The sequence below is a fragment of the Syngnathoides biaculeatus genome, chromosome 13, assembly GCF_019802595.1.
Source record: "Syngnathoides biaculeatus isolate LvHL_M chromosome 13, ASM1980259v1, whole genome shotgun sequence".
Taxonomy (NCBI): domain Eukaryota; kingdom Metazoa; phylum Chordata; class Actinopteri; order Syngnathiformes; family Syngnathidae; genus Syngnathoides; species Syngnathoides biaculeatus.
The window spans coordinates 25,076,070-25,103,124 of record NC_084652.1 but is presented as its reverse complement, the minus strand read 5'-3'; positions in this window follow the sequence as shown (position 1 = coordinate 25,103,124).

Sequence of the window (27,055 nt, the reverse complement as noted above, 5' to 3'; positions counted from 1 at the left end):
CATTGGGACCCTTCTCGCGGATATCCGCCTGTGCAGTGTCTGTGGCATCTGTGCTCTCATTGCATGGTATTGAGTAAAAATCTAACGCACAAGTTCCATCTCTTAGATGCAGTTTCAAGTTAGCTGTCAAGTCTGCAATTCTCCGCAACACAGTATTTCTGGATAAGATCACTTTCTTGAAATCCTGCACTTTTTCTGGGCACATTATTTCTGTGACTTTGATGAAACATTGTTTATGAAATCACCTTCTGAGAACGATTTGCCATGCAGGGCAATAAGTTTAGTGACATCATAGCTTGCTGCTGTAGCATTTTCCTGTACTTTGTTCAGACGAAAAAAAAAAATGTTGTTGAGGATACAGATTTTAATTTTTGTGTTCATTTGGAATCAGTATATGATGCATAGCTCTGACTTGGTCTCATAGTCGTAACGGACATGATACTCTTTCATCACAGTAACATCTTCATTGCAAGTCAAACAGACGCACTTTCCGTTGATTCTTTTGAAGAAATATTCATTATGCCATCATGTTAGAAATATTCTACACTTACCAATTATTATTATTATTATTATAAATATTATTTTCAGCCATGTCTGTTGACCAACGTTAAACGTTTTTCTTCGCTTATGCAATTTTTAGTGGAAAAGCACGATTTCCAGGGGTGGCTTCATCCTAGTGTTGAAAATGAGAAGTGCAACAGAGTTGAGCTCAAGCTTCTTGTGTGGGCCATATTCATTTATATTTTCAGAATTTGCTCGGGCCCGACAAAAACTGCCTTGAGGGCAGCAGTTGGCCTGCGGGCCATAGTTTGGACACCCCTGAACTAAAAAGTTGGAAATAAATGGATAAAATGCAAATAAACTGGTCTGTCTAAAATATGTACATTGTGCCTGCTACTAGAGACGATACAAACCACCATCCAGTAAGATGCAAAAAGCCTCTCCTCCACCCTTGAAGACTCTTATCTGTAAATCTGACTCATATTTCCTGGGTCTTTTCCAGAATAACCCAGAGCCCTATAGAGATCAGGCATTTTTCGTACCGGTAATTACAAGGGACAGAAAGTTAGTGAAAAAGATATAGCACAAAAAGTGTAGAACTTCTAGCTTAGTGAGGATAAAATGTGAGTCTATCAAACCATTGTCTCCAGCTATCTCTGCGAGACTAGCTCTTTTTAATATTAGGTCACTGGGTAACAAATCAGTGTTGATTAATGACATCATTATAACCCATGATCAGGACTTTTTGTTCTTAAACAAAGATGGTTAATAGAAATTTGCTGTAATATCATTTTAAATCAGCCAACACCATCAAATATTAAGTTTATGAACAAGTGTCGAACAGGGAAAAAGAGTGGTGGTATTGCTGTTATTTTTAAATCATTATTTCAATGTAAAAAATTATACTGAGTGATTTTAGCTCTTTTGAATATTTGTGTTTTATTAGTTAAAGGTGACCAAAATGTTATTGTTTTAATAATTCATTGACCTCCAAGATACAACAGAAAGTTTATGGAGGATTTTTCAGAACTGCTGTCAGTTATTTGTACTGAGTACAACTGTTTTGTCATAGCAGGGGACTTTAACATTAATGTTGTCAAAAACATGGAAAAAACATCCAAAGAACTTGCTGCTATATTTGAAACGTTTGACCACTCTCAATATATTAAGAGTCCAATTCACACTTAAGGTCACATCTTAGACCTGGTCATCTCAAAGGATGCTGAAATTCTATTGATTGACATTCAGGATATGGGTATTTCTGACCATTTTATGTATTTTTTGAATTACAGATTCTTCCAAAAGTTCATAAGACCTCTATCTCTATTATGAAAAGGTACTGTCACTCAATTTATGGAGACTGTGACTGTACCGCAGACTGTGAATGGTGAGACAGTTGATGAACTTTTGGACAATTTCACTTTGAATATCTCAAATACCATGAATGCTGTCGAAAATCATATGAAAAGTTAGACCATCCTGAGGTGGCCTAGAACAATGTGGAGGAGCACATTGATGGTCAAGAGCTCTAAATTAAAGTGTACGAAAGCAGAACGCAAGCAGAGAAAAACTGAACTCCAAACTGACGATGATTTCTACAGACAGTGTCTTTGTAATTTTAACCAAGAGTTGGTTTCAGCTAGCCATCAACACTTTTCTGAAATTATCAGTAAAAAACTCAACAATACTCGCACTCTGTTTGCTGTGGTTGACAAGCTAACCCTCAACCACCCACGAATCAGATAGCTAAAGTACTTGTAACAGCCGACAAACGCAATGAGTTTGCCTAGTGTTTTAGTGACAAAAATACAATTCATTAGGTCAAATGTCAGCACAATTCAGCAAAATTATAAAATGATTTTACATCTGAAGCCACTCGGAAAACTCCATTAACTTGTCAGAATTTGATGTAGTTGACCAAAAAACTGTAGAGACACAATATCATCTGACTTTTTCAAAACTATTGTGAAGTCAGTGCTAGCTGATTTTCAGCAAATAATCAATTGTTCACCTCAGTCTGGTGAGTTTCCCAAAGCTCTTAAAGTTGCTGCTGTTAATCCATGCATCCACCCATTATCCAAGCAGATTATCCTCACACGGGTCACGGGAAAGCCGGAGCCTAACCCAGCCAGCTTCAGCAGAAAAATGGACTACACTCTAAACTGTTCGCCTGTCAGTTGCAGGGAAGATATCAACACCATCACTGAGCTAGAATCGATCCCACGCTGCCCGCACCAAAGTCAGACATGTTTACCACTACACCATCAGTGCGCTGCTGTTAAGCCTGTGCTATAAAAGCCACAGACCCATCTCAAATCTTCCTTTAATAGCCAAGATTCTTGAGAAAGTTATTTTTAATCAAATCAGCAATTATTTTAATTTAAAGGGACTTTTTGACTAATTTCAATCAGGCTTCCGAAGGGAAAAAAGGCAGTTGTTACCAGAAGAAAGTAAAAAGAAAAATCCAGAAATCACAATGTATGATTTTTTAATAATTTATTTGTATGATACAGCTGCAAATAAGTATTTGAACACCTGAGAAAACCAATGTCAATATTTGGTACGGTAGCCTTTTTTTGCAATTACAGAGGTCAAACGTTGCCTGTAGTTTTTCACCAGGTTTACACACACTGCAGGAGGGATTTTGGCCCACTCATCCATACAGATATTCTCTAGATCAGACAGGTTTCTGGGCTGTTGCTGAGAAACACGGAGTTTCAGCTCCCTCCAAAGATTTTCTAATGGGTTATATTTGGAGACTGGCTAGGCCAGGACAAAACCTTGATATGCTTCTTACGGAGCAACTCCTTGGTTTCCGTGGCTGTGTGGTTCGGGTCATTGTCATGTTGAAAGACCCAGCTTCGACCCATCTTCAATGCTCTGACTGAGGGAAAGAGGTTGTTCCCCAAAATCTCACTATACATTGCCGTGGTCATCCTCTCCTTAATACAGTGCAATCTTCTTGTCCCATGTGCAGAAAAACACCCCCAAAGCATGATGCTACCACCCCCATGTTTCACAGTAGGGATGGTGTTCTTGGGAAGGAAGTCATCATAGTGGAATTATGAGCAAAAAGTTAAATTTTGGTCTCATCTGACCACAAAACCTTCTCCCATGACTCCTTTTTATCATCCAAATGGTAATTGGCAAACTTAAAACGGGCCTTGACATGTGCTGATTTAAGTAGGGGAAAGTTCCGTGCCATGCATGATTTCAAACCATGACGTCTTAGTGTATTATCAACAGACACCTTGGAAATGGTGGTCCCAGCTCTTTTCAGGTCACTGACCAAGTCACTCACCTTTCTAAGGATCATTGAGACCCCACGAGGTGATATCATGCATGGGGCTCCACTCCGATTGAGATTGACGATCATGGAGTTGTATAATTCTGTCTCTGGTGTCTTTGGGAAGCTCTTTGGTCTTTGCCATCTTACAAGTTTGAGTCCTACTGATTGTATGGGGTGGACAGGTGTCTATGCAGCTAATGACCTCACACAGGTGCATCTGATTCAGGATAATACATGGAGTGGAGGTGGACGTTTAAAAGGCGTACTAACAGGTGTTTGAGGGTCAGAATTCTAGCTGATAGACAGGTGTTGAAATACTTATTTATCACACAAATAAATCTTTAAAAAAAATCATACGTTGTGATTTCTGGATTTTTCTTTTCAGATGAATTTTCTCAGTGGACATGCACCTACGATGAATATTTTAGACCCTTCCATGATTTCTAAGTGGGAGAGCTTCCAATATTGCAGGGTGTTCAAATACTCATTTTCTTAATTGTAATTGTTTTTGGCAATAAAGGAAAGAGAAATGCTGTGAGTAAACACCTGGACTCTCTATTTTTAAAAATCAAAAACCAAGCTCAAAACCTTGGTATTCTGATTGATTCCGACCTGACTTTCAACAGTCATACCAAATCAATCACAAAAACTGCCTTTTACCATCTAAAGACCATATCTAGAGTGAAGGCTTCAATGTCTCAAGCAGCTTTTTTCTCAAGTAGACTTGACTACTGTAATGGTATTCTGACTCGACTCTCCAAAAAGAGTATTAAAAAGCTGCAGCTCATTCAGAATGCTGCAGCTTAGGTCCTGACCAGAACAAAGCGGTCAGAGCATATAACCCTAATTCTGAAGTCCTTGTACCCACTTCAAGTCAGCTTTAGAATATATTTTAAAGTTCTGCTGCTGGTCAATAAATCACTCAATCGGTTAGGTCCTAAATACATGAAAGAAATTCTAATAGAATACAAACGCAGTAGGGCTTTGATATCAGCCAACTCAGGTCAAATAGTGGAGCCCAGAGTCCAAAGCAAACATGGTGAAGCACCATTTAGCTATTATGTTGCACACAAATTGAATAGGTTGCTAACTGATGTGAGATCAGTCCCAAGTGTAAATATTTTTAAATCCAGGTTGAAAACTCTTCTTTTTTCTCATGGTTTTTAGGGTGTTTCTAATTTTAATTATATTTCTTCCACTGTACGTGGTTTTTAATTGTACTTTTTTTCATTTTCATTTTGTCCATATTTTATTGCCATTTTTATTGTTTTTTTCCAATTCAAATGTTTTATCTTTTTGTATTCAAATCCTTTTAATTATGTAAAGCGCATTGAGTTACCTTGTGGATGAAATAAATTTGCTTTGATTTGCTTTGCTTTATAACCAATGTGGTCAATCTGGCAACAAGTCAAGAAGAACTGTAATTCTTATACAGGGTCTCCTCGTTACTTCGCGATTCGCTTTTTGCGGCTGCAGTATTTATTTTCACCCTAAAAAAAACATGGAAAAATACAGCGATATTGGCATATTGCAGGAAGACGCATTTATACAAGGTGCATGATTGATCCCTGGCGCAACATTGACCAATGAGAGCATGTGTGGATTTATCTTGTGAGCTGATTGGCTGCACATAATTGAAGCCTCACCCAGAAACTTCCATTCCACCCTTTTCCTTGTCCTTCTTTTGTGCATTTTTTTGTGCTGTTGACTGTGCGCAATAACGTCTTGTGTTCACAATGCTGATGTGAAAGCTTCCTTCAAAGCACTCAAGAGAAAATGGAAGATGATCACGATCAGCGAAAAAGTACAACTTTTGAATATGATCAAAGATGGCAGAAATTACGCTTTTGTGGCACACCATTTGGCATGAGTGAATACATGGTGCACTACATAAAATTTTTAAAACTGGTTCAATAACTTTTAATAACGAAGCGAAACGCATAGTGAATCTGCGAAATAAGAGGATTGTTGGAATGGAAGCTGCGTTATGTTTTTGGATAACGGATTGCAGTAAAACATCCCGGTGACGATGACAAAGAGGATTAAAGAAAGTGTTGATGAACCTTAAGATGCAAGGAAGGATACACCTGCTAAAGGACAAGGCTTTTTGGCAGGCAAAGGTTGTTTAGAAAAAATTCAAAAACATTACGGCCTCAGAAGTGTTCCTCTGTATGGTGAGGGTTCCTCTGCCGACAACAATACTGGTCATCGTTTGTGGGGGAAGAATTTGCACAAGACCTCTATGACAATATGGTATGAGTTGTCGAGTTTAGCTATCATTTTGTACAGGGAAATTTGGAAGCAGAAGAAAAAACAAAAACAACACCATATTTTTCTCAAAGATAAAAACTTCAGTTACACCATCAGCACCTCCAGCAGAAGATTTTCTGAGTGAAGAATGTTAATTCCATACATAAAAATTTTAATGTGCAGCACAATGTTTTAAGAAATAAAGATGATCTCTAGGGGGGCGTGGTGTCTCAGCTGGAAAGCGTTGGCCTCAAAGTTCTGAGGACCTGGGTTCAATGCCAGCCCCAACTGTGTTGAGTTTGCATGTTCTCCCCATGCCTGCGTGGGTTTTCTCTGGGCACTCTGTTTTTCTTCCACATCTCAAATACATGCAACAATATTTGGACACTCAAACTTGCCCTAGGTTTTATAGTGATTGTGATTGTGGCTGTTTGTCTTTATGTGCCCTGCGATTGGCTGGCAACCAGTTCAGGGTGTATCCCGCCTCCTGCCCGGTGACAGCTGGGATACGCTCCAGCACTCCCAGCAACCCTTGTGAGGATAAGCGGCTAAGAAAATGGATGGATGGATTTAACGCTTGTACTTGTACTGTTGAAAATGTTTGTCTCAAATATGCAAAGAATAAATACATAGTGTACTGTTGACATATTCTAAACATTTTGTACGAACATACACACAAAAAAGAACACAACTTCAAAGGTAAAAGAACTCAGCTTTATACACCGCCATCGCCTTCAGCTGAAGATTCTGCGAGTGAAGAATGCTAATTACATACTGCCATACAAATGTTCATGTTTTATTCTTATTGTACAACTAGACACTTGTCTTCTTTTCTTTCTGCTTGTCCCATTAGGGGACGCCACAGCGTGTCATCTTTTTCCATCTATTTTGTGCATCCTCCTCTCTAACACCCACTGTCCTCATGTCCTCCCTCACAACATACATCAACCATTTCTTTGGTCTTCCACCGCTCTTTTGCCTGGCAGGTCCATCTTCAGCACCCTTCTACCAATATACTCACTCTCTCGCCTCTGACCATGTCTAAGTCTGCTCTCTCTTACCTTGTCTCAAAAACATCCAACTTTGGCTGTCCCTCTAATGAGCTCATTTCTAATCCTATCCAACCATCGTCATTGCTGCTACCTCCAGCTCTGCTTCCTGTTGTTTCTTCAGAGCCACCTTAAGTGCCATGCATGATTTCAAACCATGACGTCTTAGTGTATGACCAACAGTCACCTTGGAAACGGTGGTCCCAGCTGTTTTCAGGTCATTGACCAAGTCCTGTCATGTAGTCCTGGTCTGATTCCTCACCTTTCTAAGGATCATTGAGACCCTATGAGGTGATATCTTGCATGGGGCTCCACTCCGATTGAGATTGACCATCATGTTTAGCTTTGTCCATTTTCTAATGATTGCTCCAACAGTGGACCTTTTTTTCACCAAGCTGCTTGGGAATTTCTCCGTAGCCCTGTGGAGTTGTACAATTTTGTCTCTGGTGTCTTGGGACAGCTCTATGGTCTTGGCCTTGTTACAAGTTTGAGTCTTACTGATTGTATGGCGTGACAGGTGTCTTTATGCAGCTAACAACCTCACACAGGTTCATCTGATTCAGGATAATACATTTTTAAAGGGGGACTAACAGATCTTTGAGGGTCAGAATTCTAGCTGATAGACAGATGTTCAAATACTTATTTGCAGCTGTATCACATAAATAAATCGTTAAAATATTATACATTGTGATTTCTGGATTTTTCTTTTCAAGTGATCTCTCTCACAGTGGACATGCACCTACGATGAAAATTTCAGACCCCTCCATGATTTCTAAGTGGGAGAACTTGCAATATAGCAGGGTGTTCAAATATTTTCTTCACTGTAGATGAGTTCTGATCTGACCAGTAGAAAAAGTCTGATAACAGAAAATCAATCTATTGTTGAGACTTTTTAGGCAGTACTGTAGTTTGAGTGGTTCAGGACAGGTCTTCGAAGATGTGTACTATTTGCTCAGGCAGTTGTTACCAAATTATGAACTTCGACCCATCTTTGCTCGTGATCAACTGAGCCTTTGAGGGTTACTCCTTTGATACTGAATTACGACACTCACCTGTTGCAATGTAACCTGTTCACCTATAGAAATCTTCTGAGGAAAGTTTTTTTTGGTGTATTGAGACTTTTGCAGCCCTGGTCCCAACTTTTCTGAATGTGTTGCAGATGTCGAATTCAAAATGTGACATTGTTTTGGAAAGAAAAAAAAAAACATTTGTCAGTTTAACCAAGAATTATGTTGTTTTTGTTGTGCATTTAACTGAAGCTAGGTTGAAAAAGTATTGCAAATATTTTCAACTGAATTAATGACATAGAGGTCGTTTTGTGTTTTAGCTCGTGTTATCTATAAAATTCTGTTCGACAATAGTGGTGAATTTTTCACAATATTTTAAGTTAAATGATGAATAACTGTACAATACAAACTTCCTTTATATTATTTTAGTTCATTGAGCTCCTTGCTCCTTGTCTGTCACTATATGTTCATTAATATTTACCTTATCTATAATACTTTGTAATTTATCTTGCATAGCAGTTTAAACTTGCTTTAGGAAAAACTTCAAACTGAAATTCTAAGCAAAAGTTAAAAACCTTTTAAAAACAATGTACAATGGGTAAAAAGGAGCATTAATACTTTTTAGTGTTGATGCTTTAAAAAGGACTTTGTGTGGGCTTCAAGCTGCTCTAACACAAGTGTGAGTATCCATGGAAACTGGCCTGGTATATTTTACAGCTTGTTGACCCAGCTCAGGAGGGTTTCCTTCTCAGTGCCTGCTACTTCTTTTTCCAGCCATATTCTATTGGTCTGTTCACAACAGATAATGTGATGGTGAAACAGCTTGCTGTAATTCAATTGTTTTTTACTGCAAAGTGCTTAAAAAGCGTAGCTTCTTGCAAAGGGTTTCCTACAGAGTTTGAGTGCTCCTTGGTTAATCGCAGTACTTGTGGCCGGATGATTTCCCAGTCATTACTGCCAGGCTGTCTGGAAGATGAACTGCGGAGAGAGAGTAAAAGAACTGTCAGACTATTTTGTTATGTTGAGATAATCCAACAAAAATGGGCAAAAATGAAAATTTACTGATTAAGCATTTGACATCATCCACCCATCCATTTTCTTCTATTTATCCACAGTCAGGTCGGAGGAGCAGCAGTTTTAGCAGGGAATCCAAGATTTCTCTCTTCCCAGTCATTTCATCCATCTCTTCCAGGGAGACCCTGAGCTGCTCCCAGGCCAGCCGAGAGACATAGAATTTTAGCGTGTCGTGGGTCGTCCTCTTCCCGCTGGGAAGTGCCCGGAACACCTCATCGGGGAGCGGTCCTGAAGGCATCCGGACCAGATGCCCGAACTACCACATCTGTCCCTTTACCCTTTCTCTGAAGGAGACCACAGACACTCTGTGGTGGAAACTCATTTCATCCTCTTGTATTACCAGGCTTGTTCTTTGTGTCACGACCCATAGCTCGTGACCATTGGTGAGGGTAGGAACGGAAATTGACCAGTAAATGGAGAGTTTGATATAATGAAATGGCTAATTTATGTTGTGAAAATGTTTTACTGCAGGGTACATGAAATTCTTGAGTTCAAACTAAGTAGCCTACATCAAGATATGGGTCATTTCTATACAATTTAATCGATAACAGTAAAGACATGGCAAGATGAATTTCCCCTTTTAAAATCAATTATATTTGACTGATAAAAGTATTTGAATTATTGGCAACTGTTACTTATCAAAGGTCATCATTGTTTCTGAGAAAGAAATATTCCAAAGGAATATTTTCAAACTTTGAATGCCAAAATGTCTTGACCGTTAGGCGTCTGAAATTAAGTTTCATGATTTGTACCATGTTTTCTGAGGCTGCTAATAACATTTTTATTGCTTTAGATGTTTCTCTCATTTCAGAGTTCTTTTTTTTTTTGTTCTTTAAAAAAGGTCCTTCTTCATCATGCAAACTGTCTTTACATGTAATTCCACTGCAGAGAGCCCCATTATGTTGTTGCAATACACCTGAGGGAACTGAAGTGAAGTAGCAAAATGAGGCAGCTGTTTTGCAGTCATGCAATAGTGGACAGCAAAATGTTATTTCTGCGATGTTAATATGTATGAAGCTGTGAAATTGTACAAATTACCTCATTACGGTTATTACACTCGTATAATGACAGTAACAATGGGTTAATTTATGATCATTTATGCACTTGTATCTACAGTTAAAAGGGCAACGTAAATTGTGCATCTCACAAATTTTTAAAGCTGTTTATGTCTGTTTTTTTTTTTAACATTTTCAGTTGGCCACCATGGTTTGCTTTATCAATAAGGATTGTCTTGACTGTAAAGGCCTAAAATTCAAAATCATCAATAACTTTTTTTAAAATCAGACTTCAAGCATCCCAACCCTGAGCCGTCACCTTATTTTGATGGAGGGGTTTGTGTGTCCCAATGTTCCTAAGGGCTAAGTTGTCTGGGGCTTTATGAACTTGGCAGGGTCACCCATGGAAAACAGATCCAAAGTAAGGGACAAGACAAAGTACATCTCAAAGGAACGCCATGATGTACAAATATACTGCAATACATTTTCCCTGGCCCAGACATGGGGCCATGTCCTCTAGAGCCAAGCTGGAGGTATGCCTGGTGGCCAAGCCTGCACCCATGGGGTCTGGACTAGCGAAGTCCAAAAAGGTAACCTGAGTCCCTCTTCCCATGTGCTCACCACTTGTGGAAGGGCTCCTAGTGATCAGCTACATTGTGAGCTGGGTGGTAGCCAAGGGCAGGGACCTTGGCATTCCGATCCACAGCAACAAAAGCTGACTTAGGGACATGGAATGTAATCTCTCTGGCAGGAAAGTACCCCGAGCTGGTGTGTGAGGTTGAGAAGTTCAGATATTGGCGGGTTCATCTCCACACATAGCTTGGGCTCTGGTACCAGTCCTCTTGAGAGGGGCTGGACTATATTACACTCTGGAGTTGGCCACCGTGAAAGGCGCAGAACAGATGTGAGTATAATTATTGCCACCGCCTTTGGGGCTCTACATTGGGCTTCACCCCGATGAACGAAAGGGTGAGCATTTTGTTGGGGGAATTGGTCGTGCCGATTGTTTGTTCCTGTACACCAAATGGTAGTTTAGATTACCCAACCTTTTTGAGTCTTAAGAACAGAGTGTCATGACCAGAACACGGGGTTGAGGCCAAATGCACAACTCAGGAGATGTAGAGGCAGTTCGGGAAACATATTTATTCAGTCCAGTGTAGGGGATCAAGCAGGCAATCAATGGGAATAGCAGTAACAAGGATGTCAGATGTAGGAGGCAGCTCAGTGGGCAGGCAGGGGTCGGTACACAGGAATTATGAGAGTACGGGAACGAGGCAAGAAGAAACGATCTGGAAAAGGCCAGACCGTACGTGTGCTTCTATATAACTGGGACGTAATTACTAGAGAAAAGGCACAGGTGTGCGCCTCCACTGATTGTGGCAGGTGCGTGTCGCATCAGGGACCGGTGGGGCCAGGAGAGGGACCAGCATTCCCATGACAGTACCGCCCCCCTTAACGACCAGCCCCGGATGGCCCAGGCGCCTCGGGGTGAGATGCATGAAAGTCTCTGATGAGCGACGGATCGACCACGGACCGGGACGGGATCCATGATCATTCTTAGGGACCTTAACCCTCTCAGTCTACCAGGTACTGGACATCCCTACCCCGCCGGCAGGACGACAGGACCCGGCACACACTGTAGACCGGGCCCCCATCAACCATGCAGGGAGGAGGAGGGGTTCAGCAGGCGGGACCAGCGGAGACGACCGAGCTGGCTTGAGAAGACTGACATGAAAGGTAGGGTGAACCAACATCGATCTTGGGAGTTTCAATGATACTGTAACCAAGTTGATCACCTTAGTGACAAGGAAAGGACCGGAGAACCTGGGCACTAGCTTGCGAGATTCCATCCGTAGTGGGAGGCCTCTCGCAAACAGCCAGACGGGCTGTCCAACTTTATAGGTCGGTGGCCTCAACCTCTTATGGTCCACTGCGGCCTTGTAGGTGCGCCCCATACGTAGGAGCATTCGTCTGGCTCGCACCCAGGTTTGCTTACAGCGCCTTAACATGGCCAATACTGACAGCACCGGAGAGTCAGTGTCTAGAGACGAGAAGAGAGAGGGAGGGTAGCCAGGCACCACATGGAAGAGCGACATACCTGTCGATGCCGAGGGAAGGGAGTTGTGGGTGTATTCTACCCAGTTGAGCTGCCGTTTCAATGAGGTGGGGTCATGGGAGGCCAGGCAACGGAGACCAGTTTCCATGTCCTGATTGACCCGTTCGGTCTCGCCATTGGACTCTGGGTGCTGACCCAAGGACAGACTCACCGTGGCCCCTATCAGCGAGCAAAACTCCCTCAGGAAAGTTAACCATTTTTGAGAACCAATCCACTCGTGAAAGCACTGCGGTGTGACTTTGTGAGGCGGAAGACCGGTCACGAAATCTAGGGAGATGTGGGACCATGGACGTCAGCAGACGAAGCTCTCCCATGGGCTGTTGCCGAGAGGGTTTGCTGACAGCGAAATCCGGGCATGCATTGACATATTCTCTGACGTCTTTTTTGATGTTCAGCCACAAAAAGCGCTATTCAACCACTGGCCGTGTCTTGGCCATGCCCGGGTGACACACGGTGCGATTCGTGTGGGCCCAGTCAATAACCTTCCCACTAAGAGGAGGCACAACATACAGTCTGTCGGCGGAGCAACCTGCCGGACTTGGGGAGTCTTTAAATGCTTGTTTCACTTGGACCTCGATCTCTCAAGTGAAGATCGACACGGAGCAGGTGTCTGGAAGAATCGGGGCGTGATCGGGTTTGGGCCGCTCCCCCTCGTATATGCGCAGCTGCACATCGGGTTTCCTGTTGTTGGACCCCGGCTGGTAATACATAGTGAAGCGGAACCAAGTGAAAAAGAGGGCCTACCTAGCTTTCCGGGCGTTTAGCCTCTGTCACGACCCATCTGAACAAAGGTAGGACCCAAAAGCAGAAGTACACGGGAGACGCAGATGTAAATCGGGAAAAACGTTTATTATTCAATGGTTGGGGATCGGGCAGGCAGTCAGGTGCAGCAACGGTAGTTGCGACGTTGGGCCTAGAGAGCAGGTCAGCGGGCAGGCAGGAGTCGGTACACGGGAGAATGATCAAAGCAGGCAGGAGTATCAAGGGAGTCAGGCTTACGGGGTCAGTCAGAGAACAGGTGAAGGTCGATCCACACGGGTTGACGATCAGGGATACGAGAGTGCTGAAACGGGACATTAACCTCAACGATCAGTCGTTACCGGGTCCTATACATACAGGGGATAATCAGCCCGCATTAGCCGCAGGTCTGTTCCTCACAATTAGCACGGCCGCGCGGGCACCCACACAGCTCGGGCTGGAGCATGACAACCTCTTGGTGGTTTTTAGATATTCAAGGTTTTTATGCTCTGTCAGCAAGAGGAACAGGACCTGAGTCCCCTCTAACCAGCGTATCCACTCCAACATGGCCGTCTTGACAGCAAGCAACTCCCAGTCTCCGATGTCATAGTTACGTTCCGCCGTTAACCCTAACCCTAACCCTAACCTCTTGGAGAAGAAGGTGCAGGGGTGTAGTCTCCCATCCCTGGAACTCTTCTGAGAGAGGACCGCTCCTATCCCGGAATCTGATGCGTCCACCTCAACAATAAACTGCCTATCAGGGTCAGGCAGGATGAGGACTGGGGCTGACGTGAAGGCGGCCTTGATCTTGCTGAAAGCCGCCTGGGAGGCCGGATCCCAGTCGAAGGCACTGGGGGAGAGGTGAGTGCATGCAAGGGGGCAGCTATTGTGCTAAAATTTTGAATAAACTTGCAATAAAAGTTGGCAAACCAAATGAAGCTCTGTACCTCTTTACGATTTGGGGGACTGGGCCACTGAAGGATGGCCTTGTACTTGCCGGGATCCACGCAGATTCCCCCCTCTGCTAAGACAAAACCCAGGAACGAGACAGAGGGGCGGTGGAATTCGTAATCATCAGCCTTCACGTACAGATTGTGCTGCACCAGCTGCGATAGCATGGCCTGGACATGCCTGATAAGAGAATCTTCGTCGGGGGAAAAAAATCAATATGTCGTCAAGATATACGAAAACATGCCTATTGAGCATCTCGCGTAGAACATCATTAACGAACTTCTGAAACACGGCTAGTGCATTCGTCACTCCAAAAGGCATCACTAGATAGTGCCTCATGGGCATGTTAAAGGCAGTTTTCCATTCATCTTCCTCCCTAATACGCACCAGGTGGTACGCGTTCCTCAGGTCCAGCTTAGTAAATATCCTGGCTCCCTTCAGCAGTTCGAATGCCGTGGAGATTTGGGGAAGAGGGTACCTCTTTTTTATGGTGATGTCATTCAGCCCCTGATAGTCAATGCAGGGACACAGGGATTTGTCCGATTTCTTTACAAAGAGGAAGCTCGCTCCGGCAGGTGATGACGAGATTCTGATGAGACCTGCCACCAGCGACTCCTCCACATAGTCCTTCATGGCTTGGAAGAGTCTCCCCCGCGGGGGTGAGATGCCAGGCATAAATTAATAGCACAGTCATACGGCTGGTGAAGTGGAAGGGACTTGGCCTTCGCTTCAGAAAACACCTCCTTCAGATCACACTAGCACTCAGGGACCAAGGTTAAATCCAGCTCCTGCGGAGTTTCTGAAGCAACCTGCGAACCCTCTTTATCATGGGAAACGAAGCACATGCCTCCACATCTCGAACCCCACAACTTGATTTTTCGGGATGGCCAGTCAATGAGAGGGTTATGTTGCCTGAGCCAGGGGTTCCCCAACATGATGTCACTGCTTCGTGAATTGAACAGGTGAAAACTCAGACTCACTGTCGTGGATACCTTGAGTGTGGGTCTACGGGTTTCACTGGGCAGTGAGCCACGAAGTGGCCCAGCCGTTCGCAGTAGTAACAGTGACCATCTCAACGGAGTCGTTGTCGTTCTTCCAGGGAGCCGTGGACCCCCTCAAATTACATGTGCTCAGTCTCAACAGCCTGAACTGGTTGGAATGTGTTCTGTGGTACGAAGCTCCTTTGGACGTCCCCCTGTAGCGCGTTGACCCTCCCCTATATTGCGAACCTCTGGTCGACCCTCAGGGCAAGAGTGATGAGCAAGTCCAGGTCTGTGAGCAGTTCCACTGCGATGAGGTGACTTTGATTCCCGGGCGAGAGCCCCTGAAAGAACACGTCGACGAGTGCTTCCTTGTTCCACCGGCTCTCCGCTGCTCAGATGCAGAACTCGATGGCGTAATCCGCAATGCTGCGGTGCCCCTGCCGGAGCGAAATCAACGTTCTGGGGCGCTTATTGAAACACCTGTGTCATTGCACACACAAAGGAGGTCCAGGTTCGGCAGGTATCGCAACCGCGGCTTTATTCGGCTGTAGCCCATGCCTCTGCTCCCCCTGTCAGGTATGATATCACGAAGACTATCCGGGAGCGGTCAGTGAGGAAGGCGGAGGGCTGCAATTCAAAATGGAGATTACATTGGGTGAGGGAGCGTGGAATATTACCCGTGTCTCCGGAGAACCGCTCGGGTCGGGAGAGTGGCGTACACACGGTCCGCTGGGCATCCGTGACTGGGAGTGAGCGCGGATGGAGTCGGGGCAGCGGTGCCTATCAGCAGACGGGCGGCGGCAGCACTGGACATGGGCATGAACCGCGTGTCCAGCCAAGCACATATCTCCTGTAACTGGTGATTAGTTACCTGAAGATCGGGTTCCTGCTTGGCAATAAGCCTTCCCTGGATCTGCAGGGACTGGTGGATCACAGCTGAGTCGGCTGGGTCCATGTTATGGCCAGATCATTCTGCCATGACCAGAACACAAGGTTGGACTCAAATGCACGACTCGGGAGATGTAGAGGCAGTCCAGGAAACATATTTATTCTGTCCAGTGTCAGGGATCAGGCAGGCAGTCAATGGGAGCAGCAGTAACACGGACATCAAGCATAGGAGGCAGGTTAGTGCACAGGCAGAGGTCGGTACACGGGAGATCAGGAACAGGATTACGAGAGTGCGGGAACAAGGCATGAAGCAACGATCTGGCAAAGGCGTACATGTGATTCCATATAACTGGGACATAATTTCTAGAGACGGGGTGCAGGTGTGCACCTCTGCTGATTGTGACAGGTGCGTGCCAAATCCAGGACTGGTACAGCCAGGACATTTTCTATCGGTCTTTTTCTACTGGTCAAATCAGAACCCATCTACAGTGAAGAAAATTTGAATTTGAAGTTCTCCCACTTATAAATCATGGAGTGGTCTGAAATTCATTATCATCATAGGTGCATGTCCACTGTGAAAGAGATCATCGAAAAAGAAAAATCCAGAAATCACAATGTATGAAATTTTAGCGATTCATTTGTGTGATACAGCTGCAAATAAGTATTTGAAAACCTGTTTATCAGCTAGAATTCTGACCTTCAAAGACCTGTTAGTCCCCCTTTAAAAGTCCACCTCCACTCCATGTATTATCCTGAATCAGATGCACCTGTGTGAGGTTGTTAGCTGCATAAAGACACCTGTGCACCCCAGACAATCAATAAGACTCAAACTTGTAACATGCCCAAGACCAAAGAGCTGTCCAAAGACACCAGAGACAAAATTGTACAACTCCACATTGCTGGAAATTGCTAAGGGAAAAAATTGCCAAGCAGCTTGGCGAAAAAACTTTTGGAGCAATCATTAGAAAATGGATGAAGCTAAACATGATGGTCATTCTGAATCGGAGTGGAGCCCCATGAAAGTTATCACCTTGTGGGGTCTCAATGATCCTTAGAAAGGTGAGTGACTTCGTCAATGACCTGAAAAGAGCTGGGACCACCATTTCCAAGGCTCTTGGTTATACACTATGACGTCATGGTTTGAAATCATGCATGGCACGGAAGGTTCCACTGCTTAAGCCAGGACAAGTGCACTCTATTAAGGAAAGGATGACTGCGGCCATGTACTGTGCGATTTTGGGGAACAACCTCTTTCCATCAGTCAGAGTGTTGAAGATGGGTCGAGCCTAGGTCTTTCAACATGACAATGATCCGAAGCACACTGCCAGGAAAACCAAGGAGTGGCTCCGTAAGAAGCATATCAAGGTTCTGTCGTGGCCTAGCCAGTCTCCAGACCTGAACCCAATAAAGAAAATCTTTGGAGGGAGCTGAAACTCTGTGTTTCTCAGCGTCAGCCCAGAAACCTTTTGTAGGACACAAATGCAAGGCTCGGAAGATGCAAGGTAGTTCGGGGAGAAACGTTTATTATTCCGTGGTCGGGCATCGGGCAGGCAGTCAGGTGCAGCACCGGTAGTTGGGACGTCGGGCGAAGAGAGCAGGTGAGCGGGCAGGCAGGAGTCGGTACACTGGAGATCAATCAAGGCAGGCAGATGTGTCAAAGGAGTAAGGCTTACGGGGTAGGTCGGAGAACAGGCGAAAGTCGGTACACACGGGTTGTCGATCAGGGATACGGAAGTACTCGAACGGGGCATGAAGCTTAAAGATCTGGCGCGGACCAGTCGTCATCGGGGTCATATAAATCCACAGGATAATCAGCCTGCATGAGGCGCAGGTGTGCGCCTCCCAATCAGCGCAACCGCGCGGGCACCCGCACAGGAGCGGCAGGATCATGACACCTGTTTGATCTAGAGAAGATCTGTGTGGAGGAGTAGGCCAATATCTCAGGGGAACTTTCCATGCCATGCATGATTTCAAACCATGACATCTTGGTGTATTACCAACAGTCACGTTGGAAACGGCGGTCCCAACTCTTTTCAGGTCATTGACCAAGTCCTGTCAAGTAGTAATGGGCTGATTCCTTACCTTTCGAAGGACAATTGAGCCCCTATGAGGTGATATCTTGCATGGGGCTCCACTCCGATTCAGAATGACCATCATGTTTAGCTTCTTCCATTTTCTAATTGATTGCTCCAACAGTGGACCTTTTTTTCACCAAGCTGCTTGGCAATTTTTCCGTAGCCCTTTCCAGCCGAGTGGAGTTATACAAATTTGTCTCTGGTGTCTTTGGACAGCTCATTGGTCTTGGCCAAGTTCCAAGTTTGAGTCTCACTGATTGTATTGGGTGGACAGGTGTCTTTATGCACCTAATGACTTCACACAGGTGCATCTGAGGTGCGCTTTCCAGCCGTGTGGAGTTGTACAATTTTGTCTCTGGTGTCTTTGGACAGCGGTTTGGTCTTGGGCATGTTACAGGTTTAAGTCTTATTGATTTTAGGGGGTGGACAGGTTTCTGTATGCAGTTAACGACCCCACAAAGGTGCATCTGCTTCAGAATAATACAAGGAGTGGAGGTGGACTTTTAAATGCGGACAACCAGGTCTTTGAGGGTCAGAATTCTACCTGATGGACAGGTGTTCAAATACTTATTTGCAGTTGTATCACACAAACAAATCGTTAAAAAATAATACATTGTGATTTCTGGATTTTTCTTTTTAGATGATCTCTCTCACAGTGGACATGCACCTGCGATGAAAATATTAGACCCCTCGATGATTTCTAAGTGGGAGAACTTGCAAGATAGCAGGGCGTTCCAATACTTATTTTCTTCACTGTACAATAATGTTGAAGAAAATAAAAGTTGAAAGTGAGTGCCGCGTGTTTAAAAGAGAAATCTAGTGCTTTGCATAAACGGTGTATCCAATAGGTCAATAGGTCACCCTATTTTGAAAATGTGATGTTAAATCCTCTCTCATTTGATAGTGTTTGAAGAAGATTTTTATCGACAATTACGAATTTTCAGGGGTGCTACGATTTTTGCGAGTCGAGCACGGATGTGACGTGTATGGTGCCGCACCAAAGGCTCGATTACATGGGACACCATTTATGCCCAGCACCGATTTCTCGTATTTATCCTCATCTGATGACGAAATAGCAGTATTGATTGATCAGGAAGATGGAGGAATACTTCCATACAGATTTGAACCTGTGGCTGTAATTAATCTTGAATCTCGGTTCACGGCCTCCTTGGATGTCGAAGCTCAGCTTGCGGCCCGCCACCGGAGCTCGCGACCCGCCTTCGGCGGCGGCAGAAGCCTTTAGCCGAGCTTCGGCGGCAGCAGATGCCTTTAGCCAAGCTTCAATGGCGGCGGAGGCCTTTAGCCTAGCTTTGGCGTCCAGGGCTAACGGCCTCCACCGCCTGGAGGCTTGGCTCGTGGCGCGCCGCTGAAGCTCGCTCATCAGACTCCGCGTCATTCCCATCCGAAGAACGGTCCGCTGCTGCTGGCCCGGAGCTCTGGGGTCCTTTGTTTATGCACTTATGTCCCGCGCGTAGGTCTCAGAGTAGTCAGTCTCTACGTCATTCTGCCCGAAGAACCATCTGAATATTCAACATTTACAGCCACAGGTTCAAATCTCTATGGAAGTATTCCTCCGTCTTCCTGATCAACCAATACTGCTATTTCTTCATCAGACGAGGATAAATCTGAGAAATCAGTGCTGGGCATAAATGGTGTCCCATGTATTCGAGCCTTTACGGCACGATACACATCACATCCGCACACGTAGGTCATGTGACTCGCGAAAATGGCAGCGCCCCTGAAAATTCATAATTGTCGATAAAAATCTTCTCAAAACACCATTAAATGAGAAAGGATTTAACCTCACATTGTCAAAATTGGGTACATATTACATGACCTATTGGATAACACTGTTCTTGCAAAGCACTGGATTTCCCCTTTAAGAACTAAAGGACACCTAAACACTGATGTCCAGTCCAAGGCTGTGTGTCTTGTTTGTCAAGAAATCATTGCAGTTTTAAAAGAATACAACATCAGCCGTCACTTTTTTACCAACCATGCTAATTACGCCAGCAACCTTTCATCACAAGAACCATACGGCTACCGCTGACAGGTTGGTAGCTAGCTTGCAGGCTCAGCAAAACGCCTTTATTTGAGCATCTTCCATTCAAGAAGCATGAAGACAAAAGCCAGCAAGCCTTTCTCCGAAGGGGAGTTTCTTAAAGAATGCATGATGGAGACATCAAGCATTTTATGTCCTGGGAACAAGAACAAATTTAAAAATATTAGCTTATCACGCAGGGAAGTGACTCGCCCTACTGAAGTAATTGACAAACACTTAACTGGCAAGTTAAACAAGAAAGTCATTTACATTATATTCTTTGGCACTGGGGGAAAGCAATGATATAAAGGACACCGCTCAGCTTTTAATTTTTATCAGAGGGATTAATGAGAATTTTGAGATAACGAAGGAGTTTTTGGATATGGAATCCCTGAAAGGAAAAATACGTCGAAAGGATTTATTTAACAGCATGTCAACGGTAATACAGAAGCACACGTTACCCTGTAGTACGTTAGCCAACGTTACCACTGATGGATCACCAAATTTGACAGGGAAAAAAACATTGGGATGCTCTAGAGAATTCAGGACAGGGCAAAAGAGGACAACCCTGAGCTGGAGGTGATTTTTCAAAACAGCATAATTGACGAAGAAGCACTGTGTAAATATGTGTTGTAGTTAAGCCAGTTGTGAAACTTATTCGAGCAAGAGGACTTCAACATCGTCAGTTTATTTATTATCTTGAAGAAACTGATTTTGCTACTTACTTTACTCATGTCTAATGTCCGCTGGTTAGGTAAAGGAAACGTGTGTGGAGTACAGGCGATTATTTCATTTTTGGAGCTGCTTGAGAATACTGACAATTTTTCCAAGATGAATGACACATATTGGCTTTGTGATTTAACTTTTACTGTGGACATACTGACACACATGTGCGCCCTGAATGTAAACTACAAGGGAAAAACCAGTTTGTTCATGAAATGCAAGGAAATGTCAGAGCCTTCTAAACCAAGCTGGTTTTATTTTCAAAGCAAATGTCAGGCAAGTCATTTATTAATTTCCTCACACTGTCTACCTTCAAAGAGGCCTCGTGACATATTGAAAAATATAGAGAATCACTGGATGACCTGCATGAGGATATCTGCCGTTGGGTTTGTGATTTGGGAAAAATTAACAGGGCACTTCAGCAGGTGGCATGTCCCTTCTCACATGATCCGGAAACGGTGCCACAGGAGTTGCAAATGTAACTGATTGATTTCCAATGTGATATGGTGTTAAAGGGCAACTTCAACTCCCTGAAACTGGCTGAGTGTTATGCTTCATTAAGGGCAGCCAAATTTCCAAACATCCAGAAGATGGCACAGAGGATACTGGTGTTGTTTGGCTCTACAAATGTTTGTGAACAGACTTTTAGTGTGATGCACACCAATAAAGCACCCTCGGATCCCAGATGAGTGATGAACACTTCAGATCTGTTCTGAGATTTGCCACGGCAGAATTACCACCAGACTTTGATGCATTGGCTAAAATGAGTGATCAACAACACTGGTTTCATTAAAAGGTATGTTTATACTTCAATGCTTTTTTTTCTGGGTATGATTGATATGTACTGTTAATTTTTTTTTTTTAAATATGTATCATATTGTGCTGACCCAGCCTGCCTGTCAAATTTTAAAAGTCAATGTGGCCCCTGAGCCAAAAAATTTGCCCACCCTTGCCTTAGAAGGTTATGGGAGAGCGCTCATGCTGGGGACTCTCATTGTTCTGCTAGGGGGCTTTAATACTCAAGTGGGCAATGACAGTGAGACCTGAAATGGTGTGATTGGAACTTTGTGGCGGTGCTGTTGGACTTCCAATCACATGTCCTGTCAATAGGGTGAAAAGACGTATAAAGCTGTCAACTGATCACCACCGGGTTGTGTGTTAGCTCTGATAGAAACAGAATCCCCTGTCAGAGGGAGTTTCAGCCACCACCCCAGCAGAAATTCACCTGCAGGTGGGGGGGGACAGTTAGTCTGAGTGGACCATGTTCCACGCCTCCAATCCAGAGATGTGGGTGTAAGGTGGTCAGTGCCTGTCATGGCGGCATCCCTCAAACATGTTGGTGGACACTAATGGTGAGGGATCGAGATGAAGGAGGTGTGCGATCTAGACTTTTTAGCTTTTTAGGTAGCTGATGGGTACCGGCTGGTCAAGTAGAATCCAACGATCGCAAAAATTTAGGCATGGGAGGAGTTCAGTAGGGCCCTGTAGAACAAAGTCCAGATGGCTTGAAGAAAATTTTTGTTCATCATTCGTAATCTTGGGATGGGGAAAAAGTGCACCATTGACACTGTGCAAACTTGGGATGGGCACTCCTGATCTTGACACGAGGCCTGGTGAGATGGTGAGAAGAATACTTTGTAGATCGCCTCTCACCAACATGCCTTCCCATGAGGAAGCATAGTGGTTAAAAACCTCCTTGGCGGAAAAACCCTGGAGTTGATGATATTTGCCCTACATTCCTAATGGCTCTGGTTGACACACCTCTCCAATATTGCACGGACATCGAAGACAATGCTTCTGGATTGACAGAGTGGGTTGGTGGGTCTGCCGCGAGCAAGCGGCAGGGCATTGAACCCAAATTTCAAGGCAGTGACATGGTGTCGAGGGTGGTTTTTTTTTTTTTTTTACAGGCAGAGGTCATACACATGTAAGCAGCACAAAAACACGCGGCAAAGGGCAAGGTCCAAAAACATGAAACCAAGGTCAGATAACTACTAGGGGGAAAAAACAAGACTTGACTTAGCGATGGTGGCACAGGAATGCTTGCTGTAACATACACAACATTAGGCGTGAATATTCGTATATATATAACATATATATAATATATTCATAATGCAGCCCTATGGGGGCACAAACCAGTGCAATCTGTAGGCCGGTCCCAAGCCCGGATAAATGCAGAGGGTTGCGTCAGGAAGGGCATCCGGCATAAAAACTGTGCCAAACAAATATGAGCATTCATCTAAAGAATCCCATACCGGATCGGTCGTGGCCCGGGTTAACAACGCCCGCCCCCGGCACTGCTAACCTGCAGGGCGTCGGTGGAAATTCAGCTACTGTGGGTCGAAGACAAAGAAGAGGAGGAAACCGGATCCATCGTCAGAAGAAAAAGAGGAATGCACAAAGCCTACAAATTAGTGTAGGGACTTTGAATGTTGGGACTACGACAGGAAAAGCTCAGGAGTTGGTTGACATGAAGATTAGGAGAAAGGTTGATATTCTGTGCATCCAAGAGAGCAGGTGGAAAGGTAATAAGGCTAGAAGTTTAGGAGCAGCGTTTAAATTATTCTACCACCGAGTAGATGGGAAGAGAAATGGAGTAGGGGTTATTTTAAAGGAAGAGCTGGCTAAGAATGTCTTGGAGGTGAAAATGTCATGATCCTGCCGCTCCAGCACGAGCTGTGCCGGTGTCCGCGCAGGTGCGCTGATTGGAAGGTGCACACCTGCGCCTCATGCAGCCTGATTATGCTGTGGATTTATATGACCGCGATGACAACTGGCCGGCGCCAGTTCGTAATGATCTTCATGTCCCATTCGTGTGCTCCGGTATCCCTGATTGAACCTGTGTGTACCGACCTTCGTCCGTTCTCCGACCAACCCTGTAAGCCTGACTCCTTTGATACTTCTGCCTGCGTTGATTGTTCCCCGTGTACCGACTCCTGCCTGTCCGCTCATCTGCTCTCTTCGCCCGACGCCCCAACTACCGCTGCTTCACCGGACTGCCTGCTCGATCCCCTACCTCTGCATATAATAAACGTGTCTCCTTGAACTACCTTGCATCTTCCGAGTCCTGCATTTGGGTCCTACTCTCGTTCTGATGGGACGTGACAGAACGAACTGGCCACAACAGGACCCAGCAGGAAAGACCGGGCGTCCGCGGGACCGATGCAAGGTAGACCATCTGCCGGAGGACCAAGCCTGTCCAATCCGGGTAGGCCCCCTGACGTCCTCCGCTTCCGTGTCTTACGCTCCACCAGCGAGGTATGAATACGACCCGAACTTGACCCGTCCGGCTCCTCATATTCTTCTGGACTCTGACTTTTCGAAATATGAGGAGGACCGTGATTTGTATGACCGGCTGCCTGAGTACGACTCCGATGACTTTGATTTTGAATCTCTTTGCCCGGCTTTTCATCCCAGTCAGTTTGCTCCACCTCCCCGCGTTCCCAGCACCCGAACGTCTTTGCCCGGTGGCTACAAATACACCAATCCATTTGAGGGAACCCGCTTGCCCATCTACCCGGGACCTCCGTGTGGCGGCCAGAGGAGACGCCCCGGCCGGGCGCTCCCCGGTGCCTCCCGCTGCGCGGCAACTAAGACATCGTCCTCCCACTCCTCGCCGGCAACGGCGAAACCGGCAGGCCCGCAGCTGGTGGCGAAGCTTCCAGCCCAAAGGGAGGAGGAGCCGCCAAATCGCAATGCATTCTAGCGTGAAATGCGGGCGGAGATAGAGCGGCAGAGCACCGAATTGGCGGCTCTCACGTCCCAGGTCCGGCATGGATTGGCGAACCAGCCGAGCTATGCTGACGTCGCAACGGCGACGGACTCGCTGCTGACGCAGGTTCACGTGGCAGTTGGAACTGACCCGCTCCCGAGACACGCCCACGTGTCAGTTTCGACTGACTCTCTGCCTACTCTCGTTCACGTTGCCGTGGAAACAGACCCGCCCCCTCGCCAAGCGCACGCCGCAGTGGGTACGGACTCGCCACCTCGCCAAGTGCACGTCACAGTGGGTACGGACTCGCCACCTTGCCAAGCGCACGTAGCTGTGGAAACTGACGCACCTCCTCGCCATTCCCACGTCGAGGTTTTGGCTGTTCCGAGCAGAGTTCACGCGGCAGTTGGAACTGACCCGCTCCCGAGACACGCCCACGTGTCAGTTTCGACTGACTCTCTGCCGACTCTCGTTCACGTTGCCCTGGAAACGGATTCGCCACCGCGCCACGCCCACGTTGCTGTTTCAACGGATGCACTGCAAGCTCACGTGGCAGTGGGGACCGACCCAATGCCGCCTCACGTTGCTGTCCAGGAGGTGGCGACGTCTCCACAGCCGCTTCTCGTCCGTGCTCTGGAGTACCAGTGGCGACCGGACCGCGGACGCTCCACACTCCTGCTTTGTCTGCGACCGGCGCGGTCGCCCCCGTTCCTGCTCTGTCGGCGACCGGCCCGCGGTCGCTCCCCGTTCCTGCTCTGTCGGCGACGGGCACGCCCATACGTTCCCGTCCAGGAGGTGGCGACGGTGACACTGACGCTGCCTTCTCACGTTGCTGTCCAGGAGGTGGCGACGGTTCCCCAGCCGCCTCACGTTCCCGCCCAGGAGGAGGTGGAGTTGGTGATGCTGCCTCCGCCTTCTCACGTTCCTGTCCAGGAGGAGGTGGTACTGGTGCCGCCTTCTCACGTTGCTGTCCAGGAGGTGGCGATGGTGTCGCTGCCTTCTCACGTTGCTGTCCAGGAGGTGGCGATGGTGTCTCTGCCTTCTCACGTTGCTGTCCACGAGGTGGCGATGGTGTCGCCGCCTTCTCACGTTCCCGTCCAGGAGGTGCCGATGGTGTCGCCGCCTTCTCACATTGAGGTCCAGGAGGAGGCGATGGTGTCGGCGCCTTCTCACGTTGCTGTCCAGGAGCAGGCGATGGTGTCGCCGCCTTCTCACGTTGCTGTCCAGGAGGGAGCGATGGTGTCGCCGCCTTCTCACGTTTCTGTCCAGGAGGAGGCGATGGTGTCGCCGCCTTCTCACGTTGCTGTCCAGGAGGAGGCGATGGTGTCGCCGCCTTCTCACATTGAGGTCCAGGAGGAGCTGGGGAGTTCTGTGGAGCCACCCTGGAGCTGGAGAGACTTCAGGAGCTTCCCTCCATCATCCTATTCGCTCCAGATGGCTCCCAGCCGCTTCATGACCTGGCCTCGTTGGTGACCAATCCACGGCTGCCTACTAACCAAGCCTCGGTGGCGACCAATCCCTGGTCGTCTTGCAACCACGGCGTGGGAGGTTCTCGTCCGGAGCAGTGGCCTGCCTTATTCTAGTTCCTGCTTCACCGTTTGGTTCCTCACAGAGGTCGTCCGCCCGAATCGCCCCTTGGGGACCCTGGTGCTTGGCGTCCGGGTCGTCCTCCTGACCTGTCCACCCGAACGCCTTGTGTTTGGTGGCCTGGATGGCCCAACTACCGCTGTTGCACCGGACTGCCTGCTCGATCCCCTACCTCTGCATATAATAAACGTGTCTCCTTGAACTATCTTGCATATTCCGAGTTCTGCATTTGGGTCCTACTCTCGTTCCGATGGGACGTGACAGAAAAGAGTATCAGATCGAGTGATGAGACTAAAATTGGAAATTGAGGGTGTTATGTATAATGTGGTTAGCGGCTATGCCCCACAAATAGGATGTGACCTAGAGTTGAAAGAGAAATTCTGGAAGGAACTACATGAAGTCTGTCTGAGCATCCCAGACAGCGAGAGAGTTGTAATTGGTGCAGATTGTAACGGACATATTGGTAAAGGAAACAGGGGGGATGAAAAAGTGATAGGTAAGTACAGCATCCAGGAAAGGAACTTTGAGGGACAGATGGTGGTGGACTTTGCAAAAAGGATGGAGATGGCTGTAGTGAACACTTATTTCCAGAAGAGGGAGGAACAAATAGTGACCTACAAGAGCGGAGGTAGAAGAACGCAGGTGGATTATATTTTGTGCAGACGATGTAATCTGAAGGAGATTACTGACTGTAAAGTAGTGGTAGGGGAGAGTGTAGCTCGAAAGCATAGGATGGTGGTGTGTAGGATGACTGTGGTGGTGGGTAGGAAGATTAAGAAGACAAATGTAGAGCAGAGAACCATGTGCTAGAAGCTGAGAAAGGAAGAATGTTGTGCGGCCTTCCGGAAAGAGGTAAGACAGGCTCTCGATGGACAGCAGAAGCTCCCGGAAGGCTGGACAACGACAGCCAAGGTAATCAGAGAGACAGGAAGGAGAGTACTTGGTGTGTCTTTTGGTAGGCAAGGGGAGAAGGAGACTTGGTGGTGGAACCCCAAAATCCAGGAAGTCATACAAGGAAAGAGATTAGCAAAGAAGAAGTGGGATACTGAGAGGACTGAGGAGAGGCGAAAGGAGTA